Source organism: Salvelinus sp. IW2-2015, linkage group LG20 (genome assembly GCF_002910315.2).
Source record: "Salvelinus sp. IW2-2015 linkage group LG20, ASM291031v2, whole genome shotgun sequence".
In the NCBI taxonomy this organism is placed as follows: Eukaryota; Metazoa; Chordata; class Actinopteri; order Salmoniformes; family Salmonidae; genus Salvelinus; species Salvelinus sp. IW2-2015.
The window spans coordinates 56,364,773-56,381,593 of NC_036860.1; the positions used below are offsets into that span (position 1 = coordinate 56,364,773).

Genomic DNA, 16,821 nt, shown 5'->3' on the forward strand with positions numbered 1-16,821 from the left:
CTCTCACAGAATAAAATATGAACTGTGTGGCGTCGCTAACTCTCTGTGTGCAGGGGGGCTAAGCTGTGTGTGGTGAAGAGCAAGATGAAAGAGAGACACTGATGCAAGAATACATCATCACACGTAAGTACCTCAACACACACACACAGTCACACACACAATAGGGCTGGGCGGTATACCGTATTTGACGATATACCGGTATTGATGCATGGACCGGTTTGGGTTTTTACTTTACCTTCTATAACATTATTTGAATGTTTGGTTTGTTAAATGTGATATATACCACTGCTGGCTTGCTTCTGAAGCTAAGCAGGGTTGGTCCTGGTCAGTCCCTGGATGGGAGACCAGGTGCTGCTGGAAGTGGTGTTGGAGGGCCAGTAGGAGGCACTCTTTCCTCTGGTCTAAACAAAGATCCCATGCCCCAGGGCAGTGATTGGGGACACTGCTCTGTGTAGGTGCCGTCTTCGATGAGACGTTAAACGGTGTCCTGACTCTCTGAGGTCATTAAAGATCCCATGGCACTTAACGTAAGAGTAGGGTGTTAACCCCGGTGTCCTGGCTAAATTCCCAATCTGGCCCTCAACCATCACGGTCACCTAATAATCCCCAGTTTACAATTGGCTCATTCATCCCCCTCCTCTCCCCTGTAACTATTCCCCAGGTCGTTGCTGCAAATGAGAACGTGTTCTCAGTCAACTTACCTGGTAAAATAACGGTAAAATAAAAAAATAAAAATAAATATGCTGTGTGTAACTTCCATTTTTATAGTTACCTTCGCTACTTGAGTCATCTCTACTCTCTTTCAAGAGAGAGTACAGTATCCTGTGACAGGATAGTGTTGGATAGTGTTGGAGGAACAACAAACACGCTCCTTGAGTGACAGGGGTCTCTGCCTGGTCAATGCAGCACATACAACAATGTTGACATCAACGATGCTGTTTTCACTTTGCTTCTTAATTAAAATACACTAGCATTCTATAATTACACTATTAGTTTGTGTTTCTGACATCTGAAAAAAGCTTGTTTGTATTTTCTTAGTTAGTTGGGCCTATATCTTCTTAGTCGCTAATGCTAATTGCTAGCTAGCTGAGTCAGAGCAAACGTAACTAGCTATACAGCCTGATATTGTCAGTGATGGTGTAGACCTACATCTGCATGCTTTTTTGTGCAACAGTATCTTCTAAATCAAAGAGGAATAAGCAAAGCCCTAGGAAACACTTGTCAACACTACCCTGTCACAATAACACCTTCCTGGCATTTTAATTTTCTGTCATGTCAAACACTGTAGTCAAAGTTCCCACTGTTATATTCTAACTGTAGAATTAGAATAATCATTATATTTCCATGATTCCAACAGTTCACCCAAGTGTTTTGCTCTAAATCACAAGTCAAATCGTAATTGCAACATTTTGGTTAAAAATAAGACCTTGATTGTTCGCCCAAATTGTGCAGTCCTACGTGGCCGTGTGGAATGACCTCAAATGAGCGTATGAAATGCATAAATTTATGAAAATGCTGAATTTTTGGTGGGGTTGAATTGAACGGTATAAAACAATCAGAATGGAGAAAGACCCATTGAAATAATTTAGAATATACAGTGGGGCAAAAAAGTATTTAGTCAGCCACCAATTGTGCAAGTTCTCCCACTTAAAAAGGTGAGAGAGGCCTGTAATTTTCATCATAGGTACACTTTCAACTATGACAGACAAAATGAGGGGAAAAAATCCAGAAAATCACATTGTAGGATTTTTTATGAATTTATTTGCAAATTATGGTGGAAAATAAGTATTTGGTCAATAACAAAAGTTTAACTCAATACTTTGTTATATACCCTTTGTTGGCAATGACAGAGGTCAAACGTTTTCTGTAAGTCTTCACAAGGTTTTCACACACTGTTGCTGGTATTTTGGCCCATTCCTCCATGCAGATCTCCTCTAGAAGCAGTGATGTTTTGGGGCTGTTGCTGGGCAACAAGGACTTTCAACTCCCTCCAAAGATTTTCTATGGGGTTGAGATCTGAGACTGGCTAGGCCACTCCAGGACCTTGAAATGCTTCTTACGAAGCCACTCCTTCGTTGCCCGGGCGGTCGGTGTTTGGGATCATTGTCATGCTGAAAGACCCAGCCACGTTTCACTCCAATGCCCTTGCTGATGGAAGGAGTTTTCACTCAAATCTCACGATACATGGCCCATTCATTCTGTCCTTTACACGGATCAGTCGTCCTGGTCCCTTTGCAGAAAAACAGCCCCAAAGCATTGATTTCCACCCCCATGCTTCACAGTAGGTTATGGTGTTCTTTGGATGCAACTCAGCATTCTTTGTCCTCCAAACACGACGAGTTGAGTTTTTACCAAAAAAGTTATATTTTGGTTTCATCTGACATTCTCCCAATCTTCTTCTGGATCATCCAAATGCTCTCTAGCAAACTTCAGACGGGCCTGGACTGTACTGGCTTAAGCAGGGGGACATGTCTGGCACTGCAGGATTTGAGTCCCTGGCGCGTAGTGTGTTACTGATGGTAGGCTTGTTACTTTAGTCCCAGCACCTGCAGGTCATTCACTAGGTCCCCCCGTGTGGTTCTGGGATTTTTGCTCACTGTTCTTGTGATCATTTTGACCCCACGGGGTGAGATCTTGCGTGGAGCCCCAGATCGAGGGAGATTATCAGGGTCTTGTAGTCTTCCATTTCCAATAATTGCTCCCACAGTTGATTTCTTCAAACCAAGCTGCCTACCTATTGCAGATTCAGTCTTCCTAGCCTGGTGCAGGTCTACAATTTTGTTTCTGGTGTCCTTTGACAGCTCTTTGGTCTTGGCTATAGTGGAGTTTGGAGTGGGACTGTTTGAGGTTGTGGACAGGGGTCTTTTATACTGATAACAAGTTCAAACAGGTGCCATTAATACAGGTAACGAGTGGAGGACAGAGGAGCCTCTTAAAGAATAAGTTACAGGTCTCTGAGAGCCAGAAATCTTGCTTTTGTAGGTGACCAAATACTTATTCCACCATTAATTTGCAAATAAATCATTAAAAATCCTACAATGGTGATTTTCTGGATTTTTTTTCTCATTTTGTCTGTCATAGTTGAAGTGTACCTATGATGAAAATTAACAGGCCTCTCCATCTTTTTAAGTGGGGGAACTTGCACAATTGGTGGCTGACTAAATACTTTTTTGCCCCACTGTATGTGTTGCCACCCTAGGGTCACGCACTACTCATAAAGCAAATGTAGAACTTTGATTATTCAAAACATAAAATACCGTCATACCACACACACACACACCCACACACACACCACACACACACACACACACACACACACACACACACACACACACACACACACACACACACACACACACACACACACACACACACACACACACACCACACACCACACACACACACACACACACACACACCACACACAAACACACACCACAGTGTTACTCAGATATACAAGCATAGTATTAATGTTGGGGACACACACAGACACACAAAACATGCTAGCAGTATCACACAACACTCACTCTCTCACACACACACAGCTTTCAGAGGTGACATCAGGCAGTGTTCAGTCAGTGTTGTCACAGTGCAGGCCCATAGCTGATGGTGACCGTGAGTGAGCAGACCGCCACAGGGCATGAGGCCACGCGTCAACCACCAGGGCTCCAGCACGCCAGGGACAGCCACCTCTCCCACCTCAGGCAGCGTGATACCCCCTGCTTACACACACACTCCCTCTCATACTCCCACTCACCCTCTCCTAAATCAACACCCCCCCTTCCTACAACCCACCACACTTGACCAGTCTTAACCCAGACAGTCTGTCATTTCCACACTAATCACTGCTGCACTATGCATGGGACGATGCGTGGCTCTCCTCTGTCAGCCTTGTATATCTCTCACTGAGGTATGAACAGGAATAGGAGGACCAGACACCTGGCTGAGCCGTGATTGACTAGTAGGGAAACACAGCTTATTGTTTAGGCGACAGAACCCTTTTTAATATCCATCATGTGATTTCATCGCCACGCTGACAGGCTGTGAGAGTAAAGGTCATGGTCGCTGAGTGACAAACCTGTGCCCTAGCGCTGGAAAATTAGAAGGAAGAGGAGCGTGGTGATGGCCCATTGAGAAAAGAGTGGGGATCTGTTAACAGTAACTTTTTGTTTAATGTAGCGTGGAGGAGAAGAATTAACACTGAGCAGTGACAACAGGGGCTCCTGAATGGAAATCACTTCATCTAGCACTACACTAAGTGTGTCTCTGTAACCCTTGAGAAAACACACCACACACACAACACACACACACACACACACACACACAACACACACACACACACACACACACACATACACACACACACACACACACACACACACACACACACACACACACAAACACACACACACACACACACAACACCACACACCACACACACACACCACACACACACACACACACACACACACACACAACACACACACACACAAACACACACACACACAGTATGGCCTGTTGACATGTTTGTTAGTCTATGTGTTTTGTGTTTGTTCTCTCTATCCCTCATGTTCTGTTTCTCTTTTTCTCTCTCTTTCTCTCTCTCTCTCGCTCTCTATCGCTCTCTCTCTGTCTCTGGCTCTCTCTCTTTCTCTCTCTCGCGCTCTCTCGGTCTCTTTCCCTCTGTCTCTCGCTTTCTCTCTGTCTCAGTTTCTCTCTCTCGTTTTCTCTCTCCCTCCAGCCCATGCTCTTCCCATGTACCATGATGCCCGGCAGCACAGCACTAAGAAACAGCTGGAGAAAGACAGAGTGGACCCTAATGCGGTCCCACAAGTCTGGCGTTGGGCTTGACCAATGTTAGAGCTCTCTTCCTTGAAATGGATAGGCCACTCACATTCAAGATTAGATTTAATACAGTAATACCATTGCAGTTCAGGGTCACAACAACACAATGCAACCCCTTTTGGGTTCCCCTACTAACACATTTACCTAATTGCTGAGCCACTGCTGCCCCAATGACCTCTGTGGACTCCTATGCCCACTGTGTGTACAGTCTATCACACACACAAACACTCTGCCTGACCCTCAGTCAATAAGCTGAGGTGCTGTACATTTCCTGACTAAATGGCTCCCAGCTGTCTGTTTAGCTGTGATGCTTTGAGAGAAGTTTGCAGCCCAGCTGTTCTCTTGAATGCTCACATATTCCCTTACTCAGAGAGAGAGAGAGAGAGAGAGAGAGAGAGAGAGAGAGAGAGAGAGAGAGAGAGAGAGAGAAGATATAGCTATTGAGAGTAGCCCTGAGTACTTAACCCACTGTTCCCCGAGTGCCGACGATGTGGATGTCGAGCTAAATCTACTCTCAATAGCTAAATCTACTCTCAATAGTTATATCTACTCTCAATAGTTAAATCTACTCTCAATAGCTAAATCTACTCTCAATAGTTATATCTACTCTCAATAGCTAAATCTACTCTCAATAGTTATATCTACTCTCAATAGTTAAATCTACTCTCAATAGTTATATCTACTCTCAATAGTTAAATCTACTCTCAATAGTTAAATCTACTCTCAATAGTTAGATCTACTCTCAATAGCTAGATCTACTCTCAATAGTTAGATCTAATCTCAATAGTTTGATCTACTCTCAATAGTTAGATCTACTCTCAATAGTTTGATCTACTCTCAATAGTTAGATCTACTCTCAATAGCTAGATCTACTCTCAATAGTTATATATTTTTTATTTAACTAGGCAAATTCTTATTTACAATGACGGCCTAGGAACAGTGGGTTTACTGCATTGTTCAGGAACAGAACGACAGATTTTTAACTTGTCAGCTCGGAGATTCAATCCAGCAACCCTTCGGTGACTGGCCCAACACTCTAACCACTAGGCTACCTGCCGCCTAGGGAAAGGGAAAGGGGGATACCTAGTCAGTTGTCCAACTGAATGTATTCAACTGAAATCAGAGAGGTGCGAGGGCTGCCTTAATCGACATCCACATCTTCGGCACCCGGGGAACAGTGGGTTAACTACTCAGGGCTACTCAGGGCTACTCTCAATAGCTATATCTACTCTCGATAGTTATATCTACTCTCAATAGCTATATCTCCTCTCAATGGCTATATTTTCTCTCAATAGCTATATTCTAATTCAACGGCTATATCTATTCTAAAATGTATATCTACTCCTCATCGCCCTATATCTATTCTCAATGGGCTATATCTACATCTCACTCAAATGGCTATATTTCTCTCAATAGCATACTATTCTCCTACTTCCCCCACTCTCAATGCTATATCTACTCTCAAGTATGCCCTATATCTATTCTCAATGGCATATATCTATTTCAATGGCTATATCTATCTCAAATGGCTATATCTACTCTCAATAGCTATATCTCCTCTCAGATGGCCTATTTTCTCTCTCAATAGCATATATCTACTCTCGTAATGCTATATCTATTCTAAAAAATGGCTATATCTACTCTCAATGCTATATCTTTTCATGGCTATATCTACTCTCAATGGCTATATTTTCTCTCATAGCTATATTACTCTCAATGGCTATATCTACTCTCAATGACTATATCTACTCTCTAATGGCTATATCTTTCTCAATGGCTATATCTATTTTCAATGGCTATATCTATTCTTCAATGGCTATATCTACTCTCAATAGTATATTTACTCTCAATAGCCTATATTATCTCAATAGCTATATTCTATCTCAATGGCTATATCTACTCTAATACATGTCTAATCCAATAGCTATGTATCTACTCTCACATGGCCTATATATAATATCTCAATTGGCTATATCTACTCTCATAGCGATGTCTAATCTCAATAGCTATATCACTTTTCTCAATGGCATATATCTACTCTCAATAGCTATGTCTAATCTCTAATAGCTCATATATCTTACTCTCAATGGCTATATATACTCTTCAATGCTATGCTAATCTCAATAGCTATATCTACTCTCAATGGCTATATCTAACTTCTCAATGGCTATATCTACTCTCATAGCTATATCTACTCTCAATGGCTATATCTACTTCTCAATAGCTATGTCTAATCTCAATACATATATCTACTCCAATAGCTATATCTACTCTCAATGCGCCCATATTATCTACTCTCAATAGCTATGTCTAATCTCAATAGCTATATCTACTCTCAATGGCTATATATACTCTCAATGGCTATATATACTCTCAATGGCTATATCTACTCTCAATGTGTCATGAGAATTTTGTTCTCAATGTTCATAAACTGAACTTCAATTAAACTATTCTGTCTGTTACTAAGAATTTGTAAGGTTCTTATTGAAATGAAACAGACAGAGGCCAGTCTACAATAGTCAGCAAAGTTTATTTACGAGAGCTCTGCTGTGCATATACAAAAARGTTCCTTTTATACWATTCTCTTAACCTACGCACATACATACACACTAACTTTGGATTCTCTCTTTTTCTCCTGGAGTCTCACCAAAGTTTATTACCACACAGCTGACAGTTCCAGTCCCCTCCAGATTTCCTGTATCTCTAGCTCTCCCTGTCCTATCTTATCTCCCCAGAGTTATAGCCGGGTCGGTTCAAACATAGTTTAATGATRCACTTTGTTTTCTTTAGGCACACACATACATCCCTCTCTTCCTAGGTACATGCTACATAACCTCTTTCTTATGAACTAACATTATTTATCAATATAGAAAAACAGGGAAGAATTCAGTTAGTTATAGTTCTACGTTAAATGTATACCACATTTAGTCATTATTCATAAAAATCATAACACAATGGCTATATCTACTCTCAATACCTAGATCTACTCTCAATAGCTAGATCTACTCTCAATAGTTATATTTTTTTATTTAACTAGGCAAGTCAGTTGAGAACAAATTCTTATTTACAATGACGGGTTAGGAACAGTGGGTTAACTGCCTTGTTCAGGGACAAAATGACAGATTTTTACCGTGTCAGCTCGGAGATTCAATCTAGCAACCTTTCGGTGACTGGCCCAACACTCTAACCACTAGGCTACCTGCCGCCTAGGGAAAGGGAAAGGGGGATACCTAGTCAGTTGTCCAACTGAATGTACTCAACTGAAATCAGAGAGGTGCGGGGGCTGCCTTAATTGACATCCACATCTTCGGCGCCCGGGGAACAGTGGGTTAACTACCTTGCTCAGGGCTACTCAAGGCTACTCTCAATAGCTATATCTCCTCTCAATAGTTATAGCTACTCTCAATAGCTATATCTACTCTCAATAGCTATATCTACTCTCAATGGCTATATCTACTCTCAATGGCTATATCTACTCTCAATAGTTATATCTACTCTCAATAGCTATATCTACTCTCAATAGCTATATCTACTCTCAATAGCTGTTTTCTCTCAATAGCTATAAATACTCTCAATAGTTATATCTACTCTCAATATCCATATCTACTCTCAATATCCATATCTACTCTCAATATCCATATCTACTCTCAATAGCTATATCTCCTGTCAATAGCTATATTTTCTCTCAATAGCTATATATACTCTCAATAGTTATATCTACTCTCAACATCCATATCTACTCTCAATAGCTATATATGCTCTCAATAGTTATATCTACTCTCAATAATTAGATCTACTCTCAACATCCATATCTACTCTCTCTCTGTTTGTTGATCTCACATTCTCTACCGGAGCTCTAATAAATCAAATCAAATATAAACAAATTGTATTTGTCACATGCACCAAATACAACAGTTGTAGACCTTATAGTGAAATGCTTACTTACAAGCCCTTAACCAACAATGCTGTTTTAAGAAAATACCAACAACAAAAAAAGTACGAGATAAGAATAACAAATAATTAAAGAGCAGCAGTAAATAACAATAGCGGGACTATATACAGGGGGTACCGGTACAGAGTCAATGTGCGGGGGCACCGGTGTCGAGGTAATTGAGGTAATATGTACATGTAGGTAGAGTTATTAAAGTGACTATGCATATATAATAACAGAGAGTAGCAGCAGCGTAGAAGGGGGGGCAATGCAAATAGTCTGGGTAGCCATTTGATTAGCTGTTCATGAGTCTTATGGCTTGGGGGTAGAAACTGTTAAGAAGCCTCTTGGACCTAGACTTAGTGCTCCAGTACTGCTTGCCATGCAGTAGCAGAGAGAACAGTCTATGACTAGGGTGGCTGGAGTCTAACAATTTTTAGGGCCTTCCTCTGACACCGCTTGGTATAGAGGTCCTGGATGGCAGGAAGTTTGCAAACGGTGATGTACTGGGCCATACGCACTACCCTCTGTAGTGCCATGCGGTCAGAGGCCGAGCAGTTGCCATACCAGGCAGTGATGCAACCCGTCAGGATGCTCTCGATGGTGCAGTTGTAAAACCTTTTGAGGATCTGAGGACCCATGCCAAGTTTCCTGAGAGGGAATAGGTTTTGTCGTGCCCTCTTCACATATGCCTTGGCTACCGACGTGAGTGCCACGGGGCGGTAATCATTAAGGCAGGTTACCTTCGCTTCCTTGGGCACAGGGACTATGGGCGTCTGCTTGAAACATGTAGGTATTACAGACTCGGTCAGGGAGAGATTGAAAATGTCAGTGAAGACACTTAACAGTTGGTCACGTCCTGGGTACACGTCCTGGTAATCCTGAGTACACGTCCTGGTAATCCGTCTGGCCCAGCGGCTTTGTGAATGTTGACCTTTTTAAAGGTTTTGTTCACATCGGCTACAGAGAGCGTTATCACACAGTCATCCAGAACAGCTGGTGCTCTCGTGCATGCTTCAGTGTTGCTTGCCTCGAAGCGAGCAGAAAAGGCATTTAGTTCATCTGGTATGCTCGCGTCACTGGGCAGCTCGTGTCTGGGTTTCCCTTTGTAGTCCGTAATGGTTTTCAAGCCTTGCCACATCCGACGAGCATCAGAGCCGGTGTAGTAGGATTCAATCTTAATCCTGTATTGACGCTTTGCTTGTTTGATGGTTCGTCTGAGGGCATAACGGGATTTCTTATAAGCGTCCGGATTAGTCTCCCGCTCCTTGAAAGCGGCAGCTCTAGCCTTTAGCTCGATGCGGATGTTGCCTGTAATCCATGGCTTCTGGTTGGGATATGTACGTACAGTCACTGTGGGGACAACATCATCGATGCACTTATTGATGAAGCCGATGACTGAGGTGGTGTATTCCTCAATGCCATTGGATGAATCCCAGAACATATTCCAGTCTGTGCTAGCAAAACAGTCATGTAGTGTAGCATCCGCGTCATCTGACCACTTCCATATTGAGGGAGTCACTGGTATTTCCTGCTTTAGTTTTTACATGTAAGCAGGAATCAGTAGGATAGAATTGTGGTCAGATTTGCCAAATGGAGGGTGGGGGAGAGCTTTGTATGCATCTCTGTGTGTGGAGTAAAGGTGGTCTCAGGTTTTTTCCCCCTGGTTGCACATGTGACAGGCTGGTAAAAATTTGGTAAAACTGATTTAAGTTTGCCTGCATTAAAGTCCCCGGCCACTAGGAGCACCGCTTCTAGGTGAGCATTTTCTTCTTTGCTTATGGCATTATAGAGTTGGTTAAGAGCGGTCTTAGTGCCAGCTTTGTTTTGTGGTGGTAAATAGACGGCTACAAATAATACAAATGAGAAATCTCTTGGTAGTTGGTGCAGTTTACAGCTTTTGAGGTTCTCTACCTCAGGCGAGCAATACCTCGAGACTTCTTAATCTTAGACATCGCTCACCAGCTGTTATTGACAAAAAGACACACACCCCCACCCCTCATCTTACCAGAGGTAGCGTCTCTGTTCTGCCGGTACATGGAAAATCCTGCCAGCTCTATATTGTCTGTATCCTCGTTCAGCTACGTCTCGGTGAAACATAAGATGTTACAGTTTTTAATTTCCCATTGGTAGGATAATCTTAATCGTAGGTCGTCCATTTTATTGTCCAGTGATTGCACGTTAGCGAGAAGAATGGAAGGCAGTGGGAGTTTACCCGCTCGCCTCCGGATTCTCAGAAGGATCCCCGATCTGCGGCCCCTTTTCCGGCATCTTTTTTTTCATGCAAACGGTGTGGATCTGGGCTTGTTCCAGTGAAAGCAGGAGATCCTTCTCGTCGGACTCGTTAAAAGAAAAATGTTCTTCCAGTCCGCGTAATCGCTTTTCTGATGTCCAGAAGTTATTTTCGGTCATAAGAGACGGTAGCAGGACATGATATACACAATAAGTAGAAAAATAAGTTATACAAAATGCTAAAAAAAATAACAAAATAGCACAATTGGTTGGGAGAACGTAAAACGTCAGCCATGTTCTTCGGCGCCATCTTTCAAATACCCTACCAAAATGTTGGATATTCTAAGCAGATATATATCTGAATCGGGGACCAAAAATATCCAGCACTCCTGTCAAATAATCGTTCTGCAGTCTTTGACTGTAGCCTATAGCGCTTTTTCATTATTTGCTGGTTAGAGTTGGGTGCGGGCCTCAGATTTTCACTTTATCACAGTCAGGCAGTTGCAGATTGGTTATTAGCAATTGCGGGCTGGTACGGGTGAACAAACAGCTGACCCGCGCACCACTAACACACACACACGAGACAGAACACTATAAATATTGTATTACAACTCCCTCACCTGATCATTGAATGACCTGTAAGAAAGTTCTAAAAGAGAGGGTGTGGTCTATAAAACATCTTAAGGAAAGTGTCATTGAGTAGGATTCACACTACAAGTCTTTTAGTTGCTGCCTGGACCTAGTGGAGGTATTGGAAGAACATATTCCTAATTTCCCTACTCTCCTTCCTATAGTCTAACCCCATGTGTGCTTTTCGTGTGTGTCTGTATGTTTCTGTGAGTGTGTGTCATGTCCACTCCCTTATTCACCTAGGACAGATGTTGGATTTTAATCACTGCTCAGAATGGGTAGAGTGATAACAATAAGGAAATGGTTTAATCTCCTGCCGACCTGCCTCACTGGTTAATGTCCTATCCCTTTCACTACTCCTTTATTCTGACTCTTAAAATCTTGTCCCAGTATTCCTTCTCTCGGTCTGTATCAGTTTAATTTTCTGTCGTGTTGACGCTGAATAAGACTATCTTATTTGTATTGCGTAAGGATGGTTGTAATGTACCGTACCAAAGTAAATTGTCTCCCCTCCTCCCTGTCTTCTGCCAGTACCCAACCAGTTGCAATCTTTCAAGATGAGGAAGAGTCTGATGAAGAGGCTGACAATGAACCAGATTGGAAGAAATGCAGGATTTGAGCCGTAGCAACTCCTTTGTGTGTGCATGCAAGTGTGAGTATGAGTGTGTTTTTGTGCGATTGTGTGCTAGTGTGCTGGGGAGTGTTTCTATATGAATATGTGTATTCTTTTTAACTTGCTGTACTTGAATCAAATTTAGTGTCGTTTATGATCTCCTGAGATACAGTAATTAAAGGGATAGTTCATCCAAATTATACATGTAGTGTGTACTTTACTCCACCTCACTTTATCCCATCTCATTGAAGCCTATAGCATGACTTTGGACCTTCAGACCCAGATCAAGACTTTCAGCTAGATTTTATTGAGATGCAATCTCTTCCAATTAAAATCCATCTTGATCTATCTGGTGTCTATCATGGAGTTAACCTCTTAGCCATTCAGTCATAGTCATCTGGGTCTGAAGGACATGCATGCATTTCCTTTGAGTCACTCCTTCAAATAAATATTTATTTAGATGTTATTTCTGTTGCGCAGTTTCACTTGCAGGACTTAACCAGTCCTAAATATTGATGGGAAAAGAGAACATTTTGCATGGAAATGGTTTATTGAATTCGGAAATACCAAGACAACTCAATGCCATGTGGTGTTATTTACGATTCATCATTTGGGGTATAGTTTTGGGGTAAGAATTGAGTTTAGAAAGTTACTCCATGTATAATGCTTTTGTCAATATGAACAGGTACTTTATGTAGTATACATTACCAGTCAAAAGTTTGGACACACCTTCTCATTCCAGGGTTTTTCTTTATTTTTAATATTTTCTACATTGTCGAATAATAGTGAAGACACCAAAACTATGAAATAACACATGGAATCATGTAGTAACCAACACATTTTTAATCAAATCAGGTTATATTTTATATTTGAGATTCTTCAAAGTAGCCACCCTTTGCCTTGATGACAACTTTGCACACTCTTGGCATTCTCTCAACCAACTTCATGAGGTAGTCACCTGGAATACATTTCAATTAACAGGTGTGCCTTGTTAAAAGTTCATTTGTGGAATTTCATTCCTTCTTAATGCGTTTGAGCCAATCAGTTGTGCTGTGACAAGGTAGGGGTGGTAAAAGACCAAGTCCATATTATGGCAAGAACAGCTCAAATAAGCAAAGAGAAACGGCAATCCATCATTACTTTAAGACATGGTCAGTCAATCCAGAAAATTTCATTGAACTTTGAAAGTTTCTTCAAGTGCAGTCGCAAAAACCATCGAGCTCTATGATGAAACTGGCTCTCACGAGGACCGCCACAGGAATGGAAGACCCAGAGTTACCTCTGCTGCAGAGGATAAGTTCATTAGAGTTACCAACCTCAGACATTGCAGCCCAAATAAATGTTTCACAGAGTTCAAGAAACAGAAACATCTCAAGATTAACTGTTCAGAGGAGACTGTGTGAATCAGGCCTTCATGGTCGAATTGCTGCAAAGAAACCACTGGACATTAGACCGGTGGAAATCTGTCCTTTTGTCTGATGATTCCAAATTTGATATTTTTGGTTCCAACCTGTGTCTTTGTGAGACGCAGGTTAGGTGAACAGATGATCTCCTTATGTGTAGTTCCCACCCTGAAGCATGGAGGAGGAGGTGTGATGGTGTGTGGGTGCTTTGCCTTTTGACACTGTCTGTGATTTATTTAGAATTCCATGGCACATGTAATCAGCATGACTACCACAGCATTCTGCAGCGATACGCCATCCCATCTGGTTTGCGCTTAGTGGGACTATCAGTACTGAGCAGCCGTCTTCATCAACCTGGCCAAGGCTTTCGACTCTGCAGACAAGATTGACAGACTCAATAGCCTTGGCTTCTCAAATGACTGCCTCGCCTGGTTCACCAACTACTTCTCAGATAGAGTTCAGTTTGTGAAATCGGAAGGCCTGTCGTCCGGACCTCTGGCAGTCTCTATGGGGGTGCCACAGGGTTCAATTCTCGGGCCGACTCTTTTCTCTGTATATATCAATGATGTTGCTCTTGTTGCTGGTGATTCTCTGATCCACCTCTACGCAGACGACACCATTCTGTATGCATTAGGCAGTTCTTTGGACACTGCTAACAAACCTCCAAACAAGCTTCAATGCCATACAACACTCCTTCCGTGGCCTCCAACTGCTTGTAAATGCTAGTAAAACTAAGTGCATGCTCTTCAACCAATTGCTGCCCGCACTCTCCCGCCCGACTCGCATCACTACTCTGGACGGTTCCGACCAAGACTATGTGGACAACTACAAATACCTAGGTGTCTGGTTAGACTGTAAAATCTCCTTCCAGACTCACATTAAGTATATACAATCCAAAATGAAATCTAGAATCAGCTTCCTATTTCGCAACAAAGCCTCCTTCACTTATGCCGCCAAACATACCCTCGTAAAACTGACTATCCTACCGATCCTTGACTTCGGCGATGTCATTTACAAAATAGCCCCCAACACTCTACTCAGCAAACTGGATGTAGTCTATAACAGTGCCATCCGTTTTATCACCAAAGCCCCATATACTACCCACCACTGCGACCTGTATGCTGTCGTTGGCTGGCCCTCACTTCATATCCGTCGCCAAACCCACTGGCTCCGGATCATCTATAAGTCTTTGCTAGGTAAAACCCCGCCTTATCTCAGCTCACTGGTCGCCATAGCAGCATCCTCCCGTAGCACGCGCTTCAGCAGGTATATTGCACTGATCATCCCCAAAGCCAACACTTCCTTTGGCCGCTTTTCCTTCCAGTTCTCTGCTGCCAATGACTGGAACGAATTGCAAAAATCTCTGAAGCTGGAGTCTTATATCTCCCCCTCTAACTTTAAGCATCAGCTGTCTGATTAGCTTACCGATCACTGTACATGTACACAGCCAATCTGTAAATAGCACACCTGACTACCTCATCCCCATATTATTACTTACCCTCTTGCTCTTTTGCCCCCCAGTATCTCTACTTGCACATCATCATCTGCACATCTATCACTCCAGTATTATTACTATATCACTCCAGTATTATTATTATTTTTGCCTCTAAGGCCTATTTATTGCCTACCTTCCTACTCTTCTACATTTGCACACATTGATTATTCTATTTTTCTTTTGTGTTATTGACTGTACGTTTGTTTATGTGTAACTCTGTGTTGTTGTTTTTGTCGCACTGCTTTGCTTTATCTTGGCCAGGTCGCAGTTGCTAATGAGAACCTGTTCTCAACTGGCCTACCTGGTRAAATAAAGGTGAAATAAAGAATAAATAAATAAAAATATCATTTGTTTTTCAACAGGACAATGACCCAACACACCTCCAGGCTGTGTAAGGGCTATTTGACCCAGAAGGAGAGTGATGGAGGGCTGCATCAGATGACCTGGCCTCCACAATCACCCAACCTCAAACCAATTGAGATGGTTTGGGATGAGTTGGACCACAGAGTGAAGGAAAAGCAGTCAACAAGTGCTCAGCATATGTGGGAACTCCTTCAAGACTGTTGGAAAAGCATTCCAGGTGAAGCTGGTTGAGAGAATGCCAAGAGTGTGCAAAACTGTCATCAAGGCAAAGAGTGTCTACTTTGAGTGTCTCAAATATAAAATATATTTTGTACTTTTTTGGTTACTACATGATTCCATATGTGTTATTTCATCGTTTTGATGTCTTCACTATTATTCTACAATGTAGAAAATAGTAAAAATAAAGAGGAACCCTGGCACTGACTGGTACTGTACATAAACAGTAGAGCTATCTTACGCAACATGTATGGTATGGCCACCCAAATGTGTCAGAGCTGAATAGCTAGAAATGTTTAAAATATCCTTTAATTGCTGCTTTCACCTCACCCAGAAACTAGATAAGTGATGACAGTCAGCAGTGTTGTCCTAAATCTCCTGTCCAACCTGTAGATTGTCTATAATTATGTTAGTGTGAGGGAAAAAGCTACTTGGGTACAGTGCATGGATCACGTTTATGTTCATTACAATCCTCTGGAATGTAGCCTCTGGCTTTTACCCACCTTACAGTTTCATCTATATTTTTCGTAGCTGACTATTTACCACCACAAACCAATGCTGGCACTAAGACCACACTCAACAATTTGTATACGCTACCGTTCAAAAGTTTGGGGTCACTTAGAAATGTCCTTGTTTTTGAAAGAAAATCTAATTTTTTGTCCATGTAAAATAACATCAAATTGATCAGAAATACAGTGAGACATTGTTAAGGTTGTAAATGACTATTGTAGCTGGAAACGGCAGATTCTTTATGAAATATCTACGTAGGCGTACAGAGGCCCATTATCAGCAACCATCACTCCTGTGTTCCAATGGCACATTGTGTTAGCTAATCCAAGTTTATAATTTTAAAAGGCTCATAAGAAAACCCTTTTGCAATTATGTTAGCACAGCTGAAAACTGGTGTTCTGATTAAAAACTAGCCTTCTTTAGACTAGTTGAGTATCTGGAGCATCAAATCAAATCAAGGTTTATTTGTCACGTACGCCGAATACAACAGGTATAGATAGACCTTACAGCGAAGTGCTTATTTACAGGCTCTAACCAACAGTGCGATTTTTAAGTAAAAAAAAGATATTAGGTGAAAAATAGA

General features: G+C 41.9%; 1 pseudogene; it reads left to right on the top strand.

Annotated features, from left to right (window-relative positions):
- The window catches only part of LOC111980015 (WD repeat-containing protein 70-like), an 87,943-nt pseudogene extending 83,092 nt beyond the window's left edge, over nucleotides 1–4,851 (top strand).
- The last annotated feature ends 11,970 nt before the right edge of the window (nucleotides 4,852–16,821 follow it).